The sequence below is a fragment of the Nymphalis io genome, chromosome 16, assembly GCF_905147045.1.
Source record: "Nymphalis io chromosome 16, ilAglIoxx1.1, whole genome shotgun sequence".
Taxonomy (NCBI): domain Eukaryota; kingdom Metazoa; phylum Arthropoda; class Insecta; order Lepidoptera; family Nymphalidae; genus Nymphalis; species Nymphalis io.
The window spans coordinates 10,255,491-10,272,929 of record NC_065903.1 but is presented as its reverse complement, the minus strand read 5'-3'; the positions used below and the strand labels follow the sequence as shown (position 1 = coordinate 10,272,929).

The 17,439-nt window shown below is 31.7% G+C and overlaps 1 protein-coding gene across 3 annotated transcripts in view; it reads right to left on the bottom strand.

The window, feature by feature from the left end:
* LOC126774334 (uncharacterized) overlaps positions 1–17,439 on the bottom strand; it is a 119,639-nt gene that overhangs the window by 64,240 nt on the left and 37,960 nt on the right. The window contains exon 2 of one of the 3 annotated variants that reach the window (XM_050495813.1): positions 10,890–10,927. The exons of the other annotated variants lie outside the window; for them this stretch is intronic. The gene's annotated coding sequence lies outside the window, so the exon portion shown is untranslated. The remainder of the gene's footprint in view (positions 1–10,889; positions 10,928–17,439) is intronic. 3 annotated transcript variants of the gene reach the window in all.

Below are 17,439 nucleotides of genomic sequence, written 5' to 3'. Positions count from 1 at the left end.
TTCATTATGTTTCTGATTAAATCAATCAAATACTTATGGATTTTTTTATTTCATACTTAATCTTTGTCTTTTATTACAAGCAAACTCAAATAGTCAAATTATTCTTCTCAAAATTATATCTGTAAATAAGCGTGGAGTAGACAGAAATCGTTGATTTCTATACAGAATATGTACATTATATTGTATGACAACTAAAATATATAATTTTATCAATGAAAAAAAAAACAATTACTGTGCATTTTGTCAGTCCCTCACGGCAGAGGAGGTCTTGAATAATCTAAGGTATTCATATTAATCAAGAAATCTTTATATAGCTTATATATAACAGACACATTATCAAATCACATAGTATATGTAAATCCTGGAGCACTGCTGAGGCGTTTGGATTAAGGCCTATTATTCGCTTAATTATTTAAGTTCTAAAGAAAAAGTAAGAAAAGTCTTTAAACCTGTTTCTTGTTAGAAATATATAAGGCTTTGACATAACGCACGTTGTGCGGTTACAGTGGCCGGTAACATACCGGTTCCCCGGTTCGTCCGAGCACCGGCGCGGGCGCAATCATTGCGATCACTTTCACTGGCCGGCTGCTTTGTTTGTTTTATGCGTACAATCGCATAAACAATATTTCATTCTTGATCATTCATGTTTTATTTACAAAAACATAAACATGACTAATACAATCTCTCCTAACAATTGATTTAAGATGCGTCTTATCAGGATTTTAGCTGTAAGTCGCTGGCTCAGGTTAAGTTTCTCGAGAAATTAATAAATATTTATAATAAAAAATATGTTACTCCAAATAAACTTAATGTAAATAAATGACGCCCACGCTTTAACTCGCTCCCGCTCACGGTTCACTATTATTCGCTACACTGACTGAGTTATGCAAAGTGGCGCTTTACACGCCTCAAGCTTTATGAGAGAACTCCTTAAAAGGGGCAGTACATTCACGTGAATAATTTATTATAGTTAAATAAATTACAATATTTTTTTAATGTTTAATCAATTTCGAGTTAAATCATTCATTATATTGAACTGGTGCTATAAAATGGGTAAATTTAAAATGCTCTGGTTTTTCTTCTGGTGCATGTTTACTAGTTTAGTTTTAGATTTGACTGGATAATATTATAATATTTAGTAAATAGGTCAACTATTGGACTATTGCGATGATACCGTTCTTAATTCTTATATTAGTCCAATTTATAAACAATAGTAAGATTGGACACAGTACGAGTAATAATTCACAATGCAAATATAAGTTATCAAGAATTAATTAAACAAAACAATTTCTTCTTAGAAATCAAAGGAACACAGTTAAACTTTTTTTTTAACGTTGAAATAACGCATCACGCGTTTCCCCCACGGGAACAGGGGGGGGGGTATGTGGAATATCGGAATACTCACTAAAATACCAGTGGTACCCTTTCCGTCTTAGCGAGGAACGCCACGGGATCGCTTTCACATGCTACTGTGAACACAGTTAAACCTACTGTAACTATTTTAATGATGAAGAAATTATATTAATAATTTATAATTTTAACTGGATAGAGTCTATGACGGACTATTTGGACATCTGACGGTGGTGGTGAAGTGTGTATAAGAAAAATAAATCATTCGATTTAAAACCAATGCCTCACCGATACGAACAACAATGTTTGCCGTTAGAATAATTGGTGAGTGGTTGGTATCGAGACTTTGACAAGGTAAATATATAGCACGAAGCGTAAAAACAAAATATCCACTAGCGTGTAGAAGACAGAGCAGGTCATGAAGTGGATTTATTGGTAATGTCGAATCCATTGAGTCGGGTGGAGACTCAAATGTAACTCGCTGCAAACGAAATGATATACATAGCTCTTTGACCATAAGTCAGCTATGAACACTAACTGCATCTTAGCCACTACAATGTAATATTTCATTTATTACTGTAGTTAATACACAAATAATACGATGAATTATTTGATTATAGCTAAAAGGCAAACGAACGTGCGTGTGCGGATAAAATTAAAACACATCTGGACCATTCCACTCGTCCTATGACGTAAATCGAATGTAACGAAGCAATCCAAACAACGACACAACACTGTTGCTCAATGACAATTATAAAATTAGTAATAAATTAAAAATAATGACAATTTACTAGCAATATGGTGGTAAAAGAGAAAACAAAATTTTAGTTGAATCAATAAACTTTCTAGTATTGAGAGGAAGCATCCAATGACCTTTTCTGTACCTCTAAAGTTTATGCAAAATATTATGATTTTCAGTTACGTAGTTAAATCATACCAAGCGAACAAACAATTAAACACACTTATACGGTTTTCTTTTAATAAAAGAACACGTTGACAAATAAGCAGTTTTTTTAAAAATCGAAATCTTAATAGATATATGAACGTTTTTACGACTTTTTTCAATAACTGTACACATCGCTGGTTTCATGTATAGTACTTTCGATTTTCAAACTACGCAACGTGATACTATATCGCGTTATGAGAGCTGATTGCTTTTACAACAGACTTCGACTCATAATATATTATTAGCTTTGAATGTACGTATGCATACATAAGTGCATTAGTGTGAGTATATTTGTATTAGTATACTCTATACAAATCACAAGTGTCATGTGTGCTTCGTCCTTGCAGATTTCGTTTGTATTTGGCGTTGTTATACAAGTACAACTATGCATGTGTGTAGTTTTGCATACACGTTAAGAAATTCGACCTTTAAAAGTTAGCTTCGTTAAAATATTCCTCTTTTTTGTGATATCAAATCGTATTTCATGTGGATTGTAGAATTAATTATTTATATATTTGAACAGTATTTTATAATAAATAAATAAACGATGACTTCAGCGTGACGTTTTCTTAATTTGTGAGATATTCTTTAATTTATCGGTATAAAAATGAATTATTTAATTAGTTATTCGTGCAAATTTTCATCATAATCCACTCAGTTGTTTCCTCATCACGCCTGCATATAAATATAGATTTAAAGTTATGTGTCTATATATTCTTGTTTTTGCCTGCATAATGGAATAAAACTACCAGTTCCATTGCTCGACAAATGCCTCCTGACTTCTTAAAAAGTATGTGAGCTAGAGATTGGTGGACATATGTGGCAGACATTCAACCGACACATGAATTACCTTACAATGTTTTCCTTCACTGACGAGCACGATATGAATTAAAAACACAAGTTAAGCACATAAAAACCCAATAGTCTTTGCCTGGCTCTGAACCCGTAATAGTGTTCACGTATTCTATTCACTGGGCCATCTCGGTTCTTTATATAACCGTAACCGTACCGTAGCAGCCTGTGAATGTCCCACTGCTGGGCTAAAGGCCTCCTCTCCTCTTTTTTTTTTTTGAGGAGAAGGTTTGGAGCTTATTCCACCACGCTGCTCCAATGCGGGTTGGTAGAATTCACATGTGGCAGAATTTCAGTGAAATTAGACACATGCAGGTTTCCTCACGATGTTTTCCTTCACCGTAAAGCACGAGATGAATTATAATCACAAATTAAGCACATGAAAATTCAGTGGTGCTTGCCCGGGTTTGAACCCACGATCATCGGTTAAGATTCACGCGTTCTTACCACTGGGCCATCTCGGCTTAGGTCGGTTCTTTATATATAAGACGCTAATGTCAAGACAAATCACATAAGATAGATAAAACATTACAGCTTTATTCAATACCAAAACATATTATAAATCAACATAGGTAATGAAAAAGCGACACCGTGATAATACTCGTTGTTTTTTACCGGTTATATTACAAAAATAACTGTATATAATTAGTATGTGTAATTTAGTTGGTGAAATAGAGCAAGTACTAAGTTCTTTGCTGATCTATCACGTTACATTTAATAACGTTTCAAAAGTGCTTTTAAGAGTCATTTAGTGTCAATATATAGGGTACTTAATTATTTAGATATCATACGAACGTTGATCGGATACCGCAAATTAAGAAATAGTTTTAAATGAATTACAGAACATATACAGTAACAGCCTGTTAATGGCCCACTGCTGGGCTAGACCTCCTCTTCCATTGGAGGAGAAGGTTTGGAGCTCATTCCACCACGCTGTTCCAATGCGGGTTGGTAGAATACACATGTGGCAGGATTTCAATGAAATTAGACACATGCAGGTTTCCTCCCGACGTTTTCCTTCACCGTCAAGCACGAGATGAATTATAAACACAATCAGATGAAAATTCAGTGCGGCTTGCCCGGGTTTGAACCCACGATCATCGGTTAAGACACACTAATCACTAGGCCATCTCGGCTTTGCCGATTTACATATGGAGCTCAATAATTGCTTCAAACCTAGTTTACATATAAAGTCATATGTTTCTAGATAATATGTCGTTTTATGCCGGAAACGCATTTTCAAGCAGTAAAACTATGTAATGTTAACTACATACGTGGACTTGACGACATTCAAGATTGTAATGTCGTCATCATAATAAAATTCTTGTCTCTTGATTTTATAACTTAATTTACACGTAAAGGTTGGCCTCAAATATATAAATAAATATATATATATATATATATATATATATATTCATATATTTATATTTATTAGATTTATATATATATATATATATATATATATATATATATATAAATCTGAAATGAGGTACATTATGATAAAAAAAAACAGAATGCGTATGAAGAATACTTGAATTTCCAAATTCGCCGTCACGGTAGCATGCGCAAGCGATCCCGTGACCGAGTGGGTACCGCTTGTTTTTTGTGGGTATTCTGCCGCTCTCAGTCTCTCATCGGTGAGTTCCACATACCCCCATTTGATTTGAGTTTTTTCCAGCGAGAAAAAAAAAAGAATGCGTGGTCCAATTTAGAGCATGAATTTGAATGTTTCGAAATTTTTGTTTCTACTTTTATTTCTAAAAATGTTTAATTGATTGAACACTTAAGATCGCCATTAGCTAAGCCAAAAGCCACATAATATATAGCCAAGAAAAAAAAACACTAAGAAACAGGAGTAAAATACTGAACAGTTTTGCGTTTACTTATTTATGTATATATACATTTTATTTATTTATTTACAAATTATGTTGAAATAGTTAACAGGTTAACTAACCATACCGACATAACCGATCTTCATAATATTAACTGTATAATACGTTTTGAAATTGCAGCCACCTTTTTTGTAAGCAATCTGATACAACTCGATACCATATTGAACGTTGAACGCAACAAACTTTCACGCACGTGTCAACAGCAGCTGTACAAAGTTTCAACTTTATCGGCCGAATTGAGTAGAAACGCATATAGTTCAAGTAAACAAAGTAAAAAGAAAGTAACAGCTAATTAATGCTGGGCTGCTAGATGCCACTCCCACTGCTGGCCTAAGGTCTCTTCTCTAATGGGGTTTGGTGGTTACACATGTGGCAGAATTTTAATGAAATCAGACACATGCAGGATTCCTCAAGATATCTTTTACATCACGAGATGAATTATAAGCAAAAAATAAGTACATGAAAAATACAGTGAGATAAATAAACATTTTTTTTTGTAGTATAGGAAGGTGGACGAGCATATTGGCCAACTGATGGTAAGTGGTCACCAAACGCCCTTAGACATTGGCATTGTAAGAAATGTCAACCATCGCTTATAGCCAATGCGCCACCAACCTTGGGAACTAAGATTTTATGTCCCTTGTGCCTGTAATTACACTGGCTCACTCACCCTTCAAACCGGAACACAACAATATCAAGTATTGCTGTTTTGCGGTAGAATATCTGATGAGTGGATGGTACCTACCCAGTAGTTCATATTTTTAGTTTAGTGGCGAATGACGTTAGTATATGCTCGTTAATGATTTGTGATTCGCTACTTAAATATATTTGTAAATATACATTCTTAATTTACGTTTTTTTGTTATGTTTTATTGTTATGTTAATGTTTGTGTTTATGTACTCGTATTTATACTAATATTATAAATCTGTTTCATATGTTATTACGATCACACTATTTAATTAAGAAGTTTAATATTGCTATTACTTGAGACCTTGATAAATACCTATATAATATTATCTCTTTATGCATATTTATACAAATGGCACGATTTACAGTTTGTATGCATGTGGTTGCGATAAAATATTAAATTGCGATAAAATTTGACGAGCCGGTTGGCGTGGTTGGTAGATACTTGCCTTTCACGCCGAAGGTTGTGGGTTCGATTCCCACACAGGACAGATATTTGTGTGCATGAACATGTCTGTTTGTCCTGAGTCTGAGTGTAATTATCTATATAAGTATGTATTTACAAAAGAAAAGTAGTATTTGTAGTATATCAGTTGTCTGGTTTCCATAGCACAAGCTTTGTACAAGCTTAATTTGGGATCAGATGGCCGTGTGTGAAAAATGACCCAGGATATTATTATTATTATTAAAATACATAAATATATAAATAAACGACACATTTTATTTCTTGCTAGAAAAAGTTGATGTCGTTGTGTGAGTAAAGTCAGGCTTTATGAATAAAAATTAAAAAAAATATATTTAGTATAATTTTTTTTAAATTATTTATACCTAATATATTTTGACTGTTAAAATATTTGCTAAAGTTAAAAATGGGTTGTAATTGATTATTTTTCCTCATTTTTTAATGATTTTAATTAAATTTTGAAAGTTTTAGACGAGGAATTTAAACACGTGATTTATAACAAAAGGTTATGGGTTCATATCAAATGCTTAACTTGAGCTTTCGTTTCATGCTCTGCGGTTAAGGAAAAGTCGTGAGTAAGTCTGCATGTTTCGGACGAAATTCTTAGACCATGTACATTCTTCAACCTGCAATAGAACAGTTGCGGTAATCCCCTCTATCATAGCAGAGCTTTTGGCCAGAAGTGGGACATGTACAATTTATAGGCTGTTAGTATCATAAAAGACACATTTATCAGTACATACATGCTAGTATAACTTGTCATAATAACAACACAATATTTGAATAGGATATTTTGTGTCGTATAAAGTAGAAGCTCGTGAATGCTGGCCAAAGACCTCTCATATAAAAAAGGAGGTTTGGAGTTTATCCCACCGCGCCCATTTAGTGCATGTTGATGGACACACATGTGTCAAAATCATTCAACACAAGTACCTCACCTCACGTAGTTTCCTTCGCCGCTTAACATGAGATGGCTAACTTTATATCAAAGTTGTTCATTATAAGCCCTACCGCCCAAAACCAACATCTCCACCATTCGAGTGAAGCCGCGGGCGAATACTATTTATATATAAATATCAAATATAAATAGTATTTGTATTTTCGAATTAAAATGTTATTTGATTTTCCTATCATGACATTCCGAAGAACAATTTAAATAATTTCGTAATTACGTTGTATTTAAAATTACAAATAGTTATTTTCGATCGACATAATTATGTCGGCGGTTGACATTTATTTTAATGTAGGCAAAATAATATCCGTTCGGATATTGCTAATACAATTGATTTCATTTAAATTAGGTCATTGGCTGTATAATTTAGACAACAATCACGTTCAAACTAGTTTCAGTTTATTTTCTGCTGAAATCTAAACAAGTAGATTTTGCTAGTCTACTTTAGATAGTACTTTACTATTCTAACATTAAAAACTTTATAATTTAGATATAACTAAACGTGATGTTGTCTTTGCTCAATCCTTTTTTAATATATTTTTTTTGGGGCCGACATATAGGCTGCCTATAAAGGCCCCTTGAAAATAAAAGATTAAAAAAAATATATATTTTTTAAAAATAATAACATTTTTTGTTTTGATTTTATTAGAAAAACTGTATACGCATAACAAAATTACATTTCGAAATCATCTTGGCAAATGCTCTACTGCTTACAGGTAGTCTCAGCACCCACTATCACATTATACAATAAATATTAACTAAACAATACATATCATTATATCACATATATTTAAATTGATTTACAGGCAAGTGAACGGAAGTTAGTTTAGACAATCAAATTAAAAAGTTATTGTTGTCTGTTGAACATTCTGCATAGCAGACCGGAGTCTTAATTTTGAACTGAGTATACTCCCGTACTTCAGAAAGTACATAAGGCCATTGTACACACTCATGTACTATAATATGTCCTGCGCGATTGGCTAGTCACTCTTAATATTGGTTCATATGTATATATAACGAAGCGCGATTGAAGCAGTCGCTTTATTGATGATTTCAATTAAATTTTTTAATGTGAATTATAATTGTTATTACGTTTGACAATTGTTTATCTAGAGCAGATAATCTTGAATGGAGCTATAAGTCTCCCAGCAATGGTGACGATGGTCAAATACTACAATATACTCATGATGACGATTTCAGTGTCGTTACAAAATGCGCACCCATAAAACCACAGGCTCTGTATATATAAATCTATAATTTAAATCTGTTAATGTTTTCCTATAAGATACCTTGTTCAATTCTTGTATCAATAGATTATGTGTAATATATTCGAGGGTTTTATTTTCGAGTCACGAACACGTACACGCCCATGGATGACCAAGAGATGACGAATCAACAACGAAATTTTACATATATCTAAAAATTGTTGATGTATCAAATGTCTTAACATTTTACAATATTTTGAGTAAATACCTATCTATCAGCAATTGAGTTGAATGATTGATAACCGCTTATCCTCCTAAACAGTAGATAAGTATTTACTGCATGTTGTCTATCTAATAAGAAAAATATTTTAATAGAAATTCTTTAATACAAGGAATGGTTTGCAATTATATATTCTCCTGTATTTATAGAGATGAATCTAATAGTGCTATTTGGTGGGTGTTACTCGTAATAACAAACGATAAATTCAGTATAATAAGGCAGTTGGCATTGACAGTGTTAGGAAGATCTAACTTTCATCGACTCACGATGTGACCTGCACGGTCTCCTGAGCGTGGGCGAGCCGTCTTAATAGATGAATTTAAAGGAATTTGTCGATTTTCCAATACATTTTGTTTTCATTTTTAATGATTCCTTGACAAAGCGTAAAGCTATGATATGTTCTTCCAGTAAAATATAAATTAAAAAATCTAATTATATTATTTTATACTAGTATTCGCCACGGCTTTTTCACGTGTTAGAGGGTGAGGGGTGGTTATTAGGAAATAAAAAGTAACTTATGTCCGTTCTTGGGGTTCAAGCTTTGTTCATACCAAATTTTATCAAAATCAGTTCAGCGGCTTAGCCTTGAGAGCGTAACAGATAGACAGAATTAATTTTGCATTTATTATATTTGTATCGATTTAAAAAGATCCATTCCATCCAAAAGCTATTGAATTGACTTAAATAATAATATAGACGACTGTATTTAATTCTATTGTATAGTAGTTTTCTATAGGTTCCTCATTGCTGAGGATATGATTATGAACCGAATCGATCGCACGGTGCATACCTCCGCCCACCACCTTCTTTATCCATTCATCCATCAATAGATACGTCTGACATCTATTTGCCCCAAAATAATGCCACAAAGTCAATGCGTCGAAAGCGCATAATATTTCCGATGAAAATGAGGACTCGTTTTCTGCATATAATTTTTAAGTAATGAGGGATCTTTTAACATGGACACAATCGTTACTTCTAATTGCAATTTACGGAGTAGTCTCCGCCAACGTCACATACTCTTTGATCTTATTGCAATATCTTAATTTTTATTCGTATATTCTATATGTTTTATTTTTAGCCGAACCTGGTTAAGACTAGCGCAGTACCATGGATTGAGCATACCGTTGGAGGAGTGACAGACAAGCTCCACCAGCTGTGGGTGCAGTCTGATAATGTTTTAAATATAAGTAATCGTTTGTAAATATTTTTTATATGGAAGTTGTTGCTCTGTCATACACAGATTATATATTTAAGCCTCCAGCAGATCTCGGAATGTCTAGAACTATCCAGAAGCAAATTTCTATACTGTAACTTTGTGATGTATATGTATAAAGTGTATTAATAATAATATAGTACGGTAAGGTTTATTTTGGCTTTTATTCTGTGTATTTTTAAAGCCGTGACCCGAAAGGTCCTTAAACCGTGGGAGTTGTGTGAATAGCCGGATTTTAATATTATTTGATTTTATTTTAATTAATTTCGTTAAGAGTGAATCTTTTCCTTTAAAAGGTTTTTTTGAATCATCTTGTTAAGGTTATTGTATAGGTTATATAATTGCTACTATTCGTATTTAAAAAAAATTATAATGCAGTTAGGAATAATTGTAATTATTGATAAAATTTATCAATGATATGACTTTGTTCGCTTGAATTTGTATGTATTTGTAATAGATGATTGATCTGTGAAGTTAATTTATATATATTATCTTGCGTGTTGAGTTCAACTTGTATTTACAATACACACTGATCAGATGCGAGGGAGATACGTGTATATTTTAGAGAGAGAGGACACTATTTTTCTAAAATCTTGCTCCAGAATAAATTTAATAAATATCACACTCCATTATTGTTATTTATCTTTATCCACTAGTTTCGGAATCTTGTTTATGTATAGAAGAGATAAACAGAGAGTAATTAAATTTCTACTGATAATATTGTGGCCCATTAAGTTCCTTACAGTCTTATATTCATTTACGAACCTAGCAAAGGACAGCCTATTATTAACCTTTTTTGATATTTTTACGGAGTATACGAAGTTGCATTATGTATATTAAATCTATGTTCCGAAAATGTTAATTTGCTCAGTTTCTATTGAACTTTGCTGACGATGATGAATATCTATTCATCATTGCATTATATAAAGTATATTGTTTGTTAAGAGCGTCCCAATTTTTTGTTTAAGAACGAGTATTTAATTTAAATTGCCTTCAGTTCGTATTAAAATCGCATGCTAAGAATTATAATTGTGAAATTACTTACGTTAACTCGTATAGTTACTCCAATAATGATAAAAATACCTGAAACCAAAAGTAAGATTATCAAAACCTTATAAGGTAACATATTTAAATATTTCGCTGTAATCTTAAACAATAAAATTTGAGTTGCATTGACATTGTACCTGTTAAGGGTTGTCAGTTATTTTATAACAATCTTTTCTATATACAAATAAATAAAATTACAGTGTCTGACTGTGATTTTAAAATAACCACACTACTATGAATATAATAATAATAATAATATCCTGGGACATTATTCACACACCGCCATCTGATCCCAAAGTAAGCAGAGACCAGACAACTGATATACTACGTATACTACTTTTCTTTCGTAAATACATACTTATATAGATAATTACACCCAGAATCAGGACAAACAGACATGTTCATGCACACAAATGTCTGTCCTGTGTGGAATCGAACCCACAACCTTTGGCGTGAAAGGCAAGCATCTACCAACCACGCCAACCGGCCCGTCAATATGAAAGTGTGTGTTGTAAATATTTGTTACTTCTTCACGCTTTGCCACAGCTAAAATATAACATAATTTACATATTTTTATCCCGTATAAGCCGCGAGCGAAGCGCTAGTTATAAATAAAATGTCTTTTATAAAGATTACGATGACCTGATCGGCCATTCCTAACATTTAAAATTGTTATACAAATAGAGACATCGAAACGTTTCAAATTAAAAATCATTTTTATGAATAACATAACATGTGTCGCTTAATTGTATTTTTATTATATCCTTTATATTTGTTTATTAATTAATTATTTTTGTTACATTTACATTTTATTTTTCAAAACTTTGTGTTGTTACTTCTGCTAACTATTATTAGGTTTGTATAATTCAAAGGAAAACAGTAATTGACTCAATTGTCTAGATATTGTATTATTAATGTCAACATATTATTTAAAATGCTGTTGTTTTCTTGAAATAAATAAACATATTTATAGACCTTTGTACATGATTATAATATGTATATGGTCTTAGCCCAGCAGTGGGAGCTGGGCATGTTCATAGGTTCATTCATAGGCTATCTTACTTTACTTTTTATTTTATTAGTAAGTCGCATAGAATATGGAAATCAGCAAATAGCTTGGAATATCTATGGTTTGTTTATCCTTACTCCTTCGAATGGACTAGGATATAGTCAGTTTTATTTATATTCATAGATAAGTCGGCAACCCTGCCTGCCTACGCGTTTCGAATCATTGGCCAATTATTAAATGGCACGAATGCGCTTGACCATGAGTGAGTAAATACATCGCCTAGGATCATATAGTTAATTGTTTAACTTTATTTACGCGATAGCGCTTAAATATGCAACGTAATAAACGTAACCTGCTATTTAGGACGCTATATTGTATTCTTATATATATTTAGAGATATATAATATACCTACATCCAAAGTAAAGGTCGATTGTTACCGTTTTGTATATATTTTTTTTTCAAAATTTTGTTATTCTTGTGATAAAAGTTATATATTTAGTCAAAAAATATACCGATTTAATACTGAAATCATAACGATAGACAGGAAGTTAAAGCATAATAAAAATTTGCATAAAATTAATCTAAACAGTTTATTGGGTAACATTATTATAAAAATAATATATTATATATGATAATATACGAAGTCATAAATAAACTTGCGAAAATAAGCAAATGTTAAGGTTATGTGTCGATATGTCTAGACTAAAATTGGATGGGTGATCAATTTTATATCATTTTTATGTATTGATTAATGATTACATAAATAACAAATATATCTAAAGCGATTTGTTAACGCTTGAATATTAATTTGACAAATGCTATTATTACCAAGTTCATTCCGAAGGTGTGACGACAAATTATAGTTCTTTGTAACCTGTCGCTTTTAAATTAGTTTATGTTATATATTGTAGTTGTTAAAATGTTAATATCTACGTATTATAAATGCGAATGTAACTCTGTCTATTTGTACGCCAGACATAGCTTGAAACATTAGAAGGAGCTGTGGCTAAAAAGTGGTTAAAAAGTTCGAATGAACATATATATTGAAATTCGTTATTAAATATACGTAACGTATAAATCTTGTCACCAATGAATTTCTTCGCGTAAAAATTAATGTTTTCGTTCCAGTTTTTTTAGAGATGGGCGCTGACTGTTTCATTGGTCTCGCTGCAAACATATAACGCTGCAGATATGGTTGTCCGGCAACTTAAATGTCCAGAAAGTTTCGATATGATTATGATTCTTCCACGTCGCGAGAATGACTATTTTGGCCGAAATCGGACACGGTAGATCTATCTCTCTCTATTTCGTTTCCCCTCTCTCTTTCTTATTTAATTTGTTTTTCTTTAAAATTATTTCACTTGTATTCTGCATCTTCCTTCTACAATAGCTTGACATTTCATTTGAAATATATATAATATGTCTAGATAGATACTAACTACCTACATTTATAATTTATTATGGCTTAAGTACCTATTAGGACACATTATCATTATGTAAATCAATATTCGGACATGATATTTAAAAATAGAACATTGGAATTAATAAGAAATGAAAAAATACACGTTGTTTTTATATGGTATGCATTTTTAAATATTGGTTAAATATTTATTAAGTATTTACAATCGATATTCATTGAATAACAATCTCTACCACCTACACAATAGGAGTCATAAATCAATGGATGGCGAGTCATGAATGAACACACGTCATACACCATACACGGCGAAGGCTGTGTATATGTGTCGAGGCTGGGCGCAGCTTAGCATATAAATGTTTGTTTTTAATTCGATTGTTCTTTGTTGGTATGTATAGGTATTAAGAACTAAAAAGAGGTTTTATATAAAGTCAACAATGCATAGGAAAGCCATCTACGTAATATAAACGTGGTATATTAGTACATATGCTTGTATGTATGAGTTCGGTGTATGTGTGTGTAGGAAGTGGATATTTTTTATTGGAATTCAAAGGTTTTACAACATGTGTTGTAATGTTTCCGTATATATAAGGCCTTATATAGAAAATAAGTAATTGTGTATTTCCACTTATAGATACTAGATATCCTGATGTTTGGCTTTTGTTTTATACTATGAAGTTATCGGTTGGTATGTTTTTGAAAAATACGAGAACGCACACAATCGTAGAAATATACAAATATATTATGAACATACAAACATAAACACAACCGAATAAAAACAATACATACAAACATATTGTGGGAACACAACATCTCTTCAAAAATAACAAAGATGATACAGCTAAGTTCAAAAGTGGTCTATTTTATATAAAGTCCAAAGAATGCGAGTAACAGTTTCAATGGGAAGGTAATAATTTAGTTTCTTAGGACGTGGCTAATTGAAAGCAAGTGCCGTTCAAGGAAGGTTCCGTTTTTACAGGCTATCATTACAAGTAACTGTGAACGAATTAACGATTGTATTGAAGGGTCACCGTTATTCACGCTTTTGCACATTCCTTTAAATTTATTAAGTATTATTGTGTTAGTGGAGTATTACATTTTATTTAAAGTGTATATACATATATATATTTTTTTTTTTTTTTCATTTTGATAGAAGTATATTTTGAGTGCAAGGGTGCTTTAATCGTGTTATTTTGCATTACACGCTATAAGCATAAAAATATTTCGTTATATTCACCTACTACACATGCAGGTTTTCTCATGATGTTTTCTTTTACCGTCAAGCACGATATTAATTATAAACACAAATTAAGCACATGAAAATTCAGCGGTGCTTGCCCGGGCTTGAACCCACGATCATCGGTTAAGATTCACGCGTACTAACCACTAGGCTATCTCGGCTTCTCGGCTATTAAGCGGTATACAAATATAATAATGACACAAAAATAGCTTTAGCAGAATCACTACTATGGCATTCGTCGGTTTTTTTCCCTTTATCTCGACATAGAAGAATTGATTCGGAGTCATTCAGATTTAATGGCAAAACGATGTTGAATCAAATACCTCATTACGTTTGATAGACTGCTGAAAGGACCATAATTATTGTGTATATTTTATAACGAGCTGTGATTACAATTCCGTTTGAGTGGAGTTTGCAAGTAAAAAGTTTTTATATTTTGTTTGATATGGATGTTACAATCTTTTACCAATAGATGGCGTTAATTGGTTCTTTGCAGTCGATTACTTAGTACTGATTAGAAAGTATTCTTTTCTTTATAAAATAAGTAGGCAGTCATGCAAATGAACCACCTGATGGATGTGGTCACGGTTAAGAAATATAAACTCTTACGTCGCCCATGCGCTACCAACCTTGATAATTAAAATGTTATGTCTCTTCTGCTTTTAATCACACTGGCTCACTCACCCTTAAAGCTGGAACACAACACTACTAAGTACTGCTGTTTGGCGGAAGAATATCTGATGAGTGGGTAGTACCCACCCAGACGAACTACCGCCAAGTAAAGTAGATAAACATTAAGTTTCAGAACAAATTGTAATATTATTTGAAGTTTTTTTTTAAATAATACATATTGGAGATCCTAAAATAGTTCTTGATAGTTTGTACAGAATATATTTTAATATTTTTTCTTAACGAGGTAAAATACATAAGAATTTCTAATTTGGTCAAATTGTTTCTAAACATGTTGTATCTACATCACGTATTTTGTAAACGTGTGCAATTAATCTTATCGTAGTTATTTATAGAAGAAAGCAAGAAATAAAAGAAATACTTGAATTGAATTAACAATCTAAGTGATACACAGACTTACATACAATCATTTAGAATATGTTCATTTAACTTTTAAATAATACTAAGTTCTAACGTCAACAACAATTATACTGTCGTAAAATATAGCATAATACAGAGTTATAACTAAAGGTTATCTTTTAGATAGTAAAATATAAAGTTTAATTGTTACAACAATTACTGTATTTCCTGCTTACCTTATACAGTCAATAATGTTACATCGTTTTAATGTAAAATTATTCTAAGTCACGTAATACTATATTTTTCATATTAAATAGCAAATAATTAAACAGTGAGTACGTTTTTAAACGGATCCGTAAGTTGTGTAGCTCGGTTTGTTTGGAATGCAATGCAAATAAGCGCGTTTACTCTGTACGGTACTTTCTCTAAAAGCCTAATTTCTCTTTTTATTGTAACATGAACTTTTGTTAATTTATTCAAAATAAACTCGATAAGTTTAAAATACAATTAAAAGTCGTTTTTATAACTAAATAAAAATGAATAAAAAAACTTCATTTTAATTATAAAATTATTAATATTAGTATATATTCAATAAGTACATTTTCATTTAATAATGTATTTATATTTAACAAGACATTAAAGCAGTACTTATGTATATATATATATATGAGAATATAAGTTATTTGAAGTGTTCTATATCGTACAATTTATTCATAAATTTGCAATAATTTAATGTAAATGATTGACTCTCGATTTCCGATTCTCAAGGCGAGTCAGCAACCCACGCAGGTTGGTAAACAACAAAAATGTGGTTAATTTTTTTAAAAGGTTTTTGAAATATTATAGATTTGAAAAAAATATACTTGTATATACTTATATTATATATTTTATATATTTACTACTTAAGTAAACGAATTATATAAATCAGTCTATACATGTTTTATTTTTGGCTGACATTGTTGTAATTTTCGTACAGATCTCTAATTTATATATATGTTTATATGTATGTTACTCGCTAATAATCAAGCTTATCAATAGGTAAATGATTTTTTAAACCCGTTAAGAAGCTTTTGAGTTTATCCAGTACAAACAAACATTTATAAATAATACATAAGACTAAAATGTATGCTTTTACTGCACCAAACATCGCAGAATAAGCTAAGCACATTAGCAAAGCGAAATGTTGATTCGATCTCAAATGACCTCGACTTAAAATATATTACTCAGAAATTGTTTAAATGGATACCTATAAAAAAGCTATTAGATCAAGTTAGAAACAAACTAAATACCAACGTAACCGGCTAAATGCAATTTGTCCTTGATCATTAAATCTCCGCCATAATTGAAACTAAGAGTTCTGAATAATAATCAATCATTAGGAGCAACAGCCTGTATAACCCACATTTTTTTTTATAGAATAGGAAGGCGGACGCATATGGACCACCTTATGGTAAGTCACCAACGCCCTTAGACATTGGCATTGTAAGAAATGTCAACCATCGCTTACATATCCAATGCGCCACCAACCTTGGGAACTAAGATTTTATGTCCCTTGTGCCTGTAATTACACTGGCTCACTCACCCTTCAAACCGGAACACAACAATACCACGTACTGCTATTTTGCGGTAGAATATCTGATGAGTGGGTGGTACCTACCCAGACGAGTTTGCACAAAGCCCTACCACCAGTAAGGCCTCCATATTAGTTTAGAGTTTCATTTTTTATGGGAGAAATAATTTGATTTTTTTATAGAACGATAGGACACAACCTACAGAATAAAAATAAAACACGATTAAAATAAAAATTGAAAATATAAAAAAAAATATGGGTAAGAAACTTTGTATTAAAATT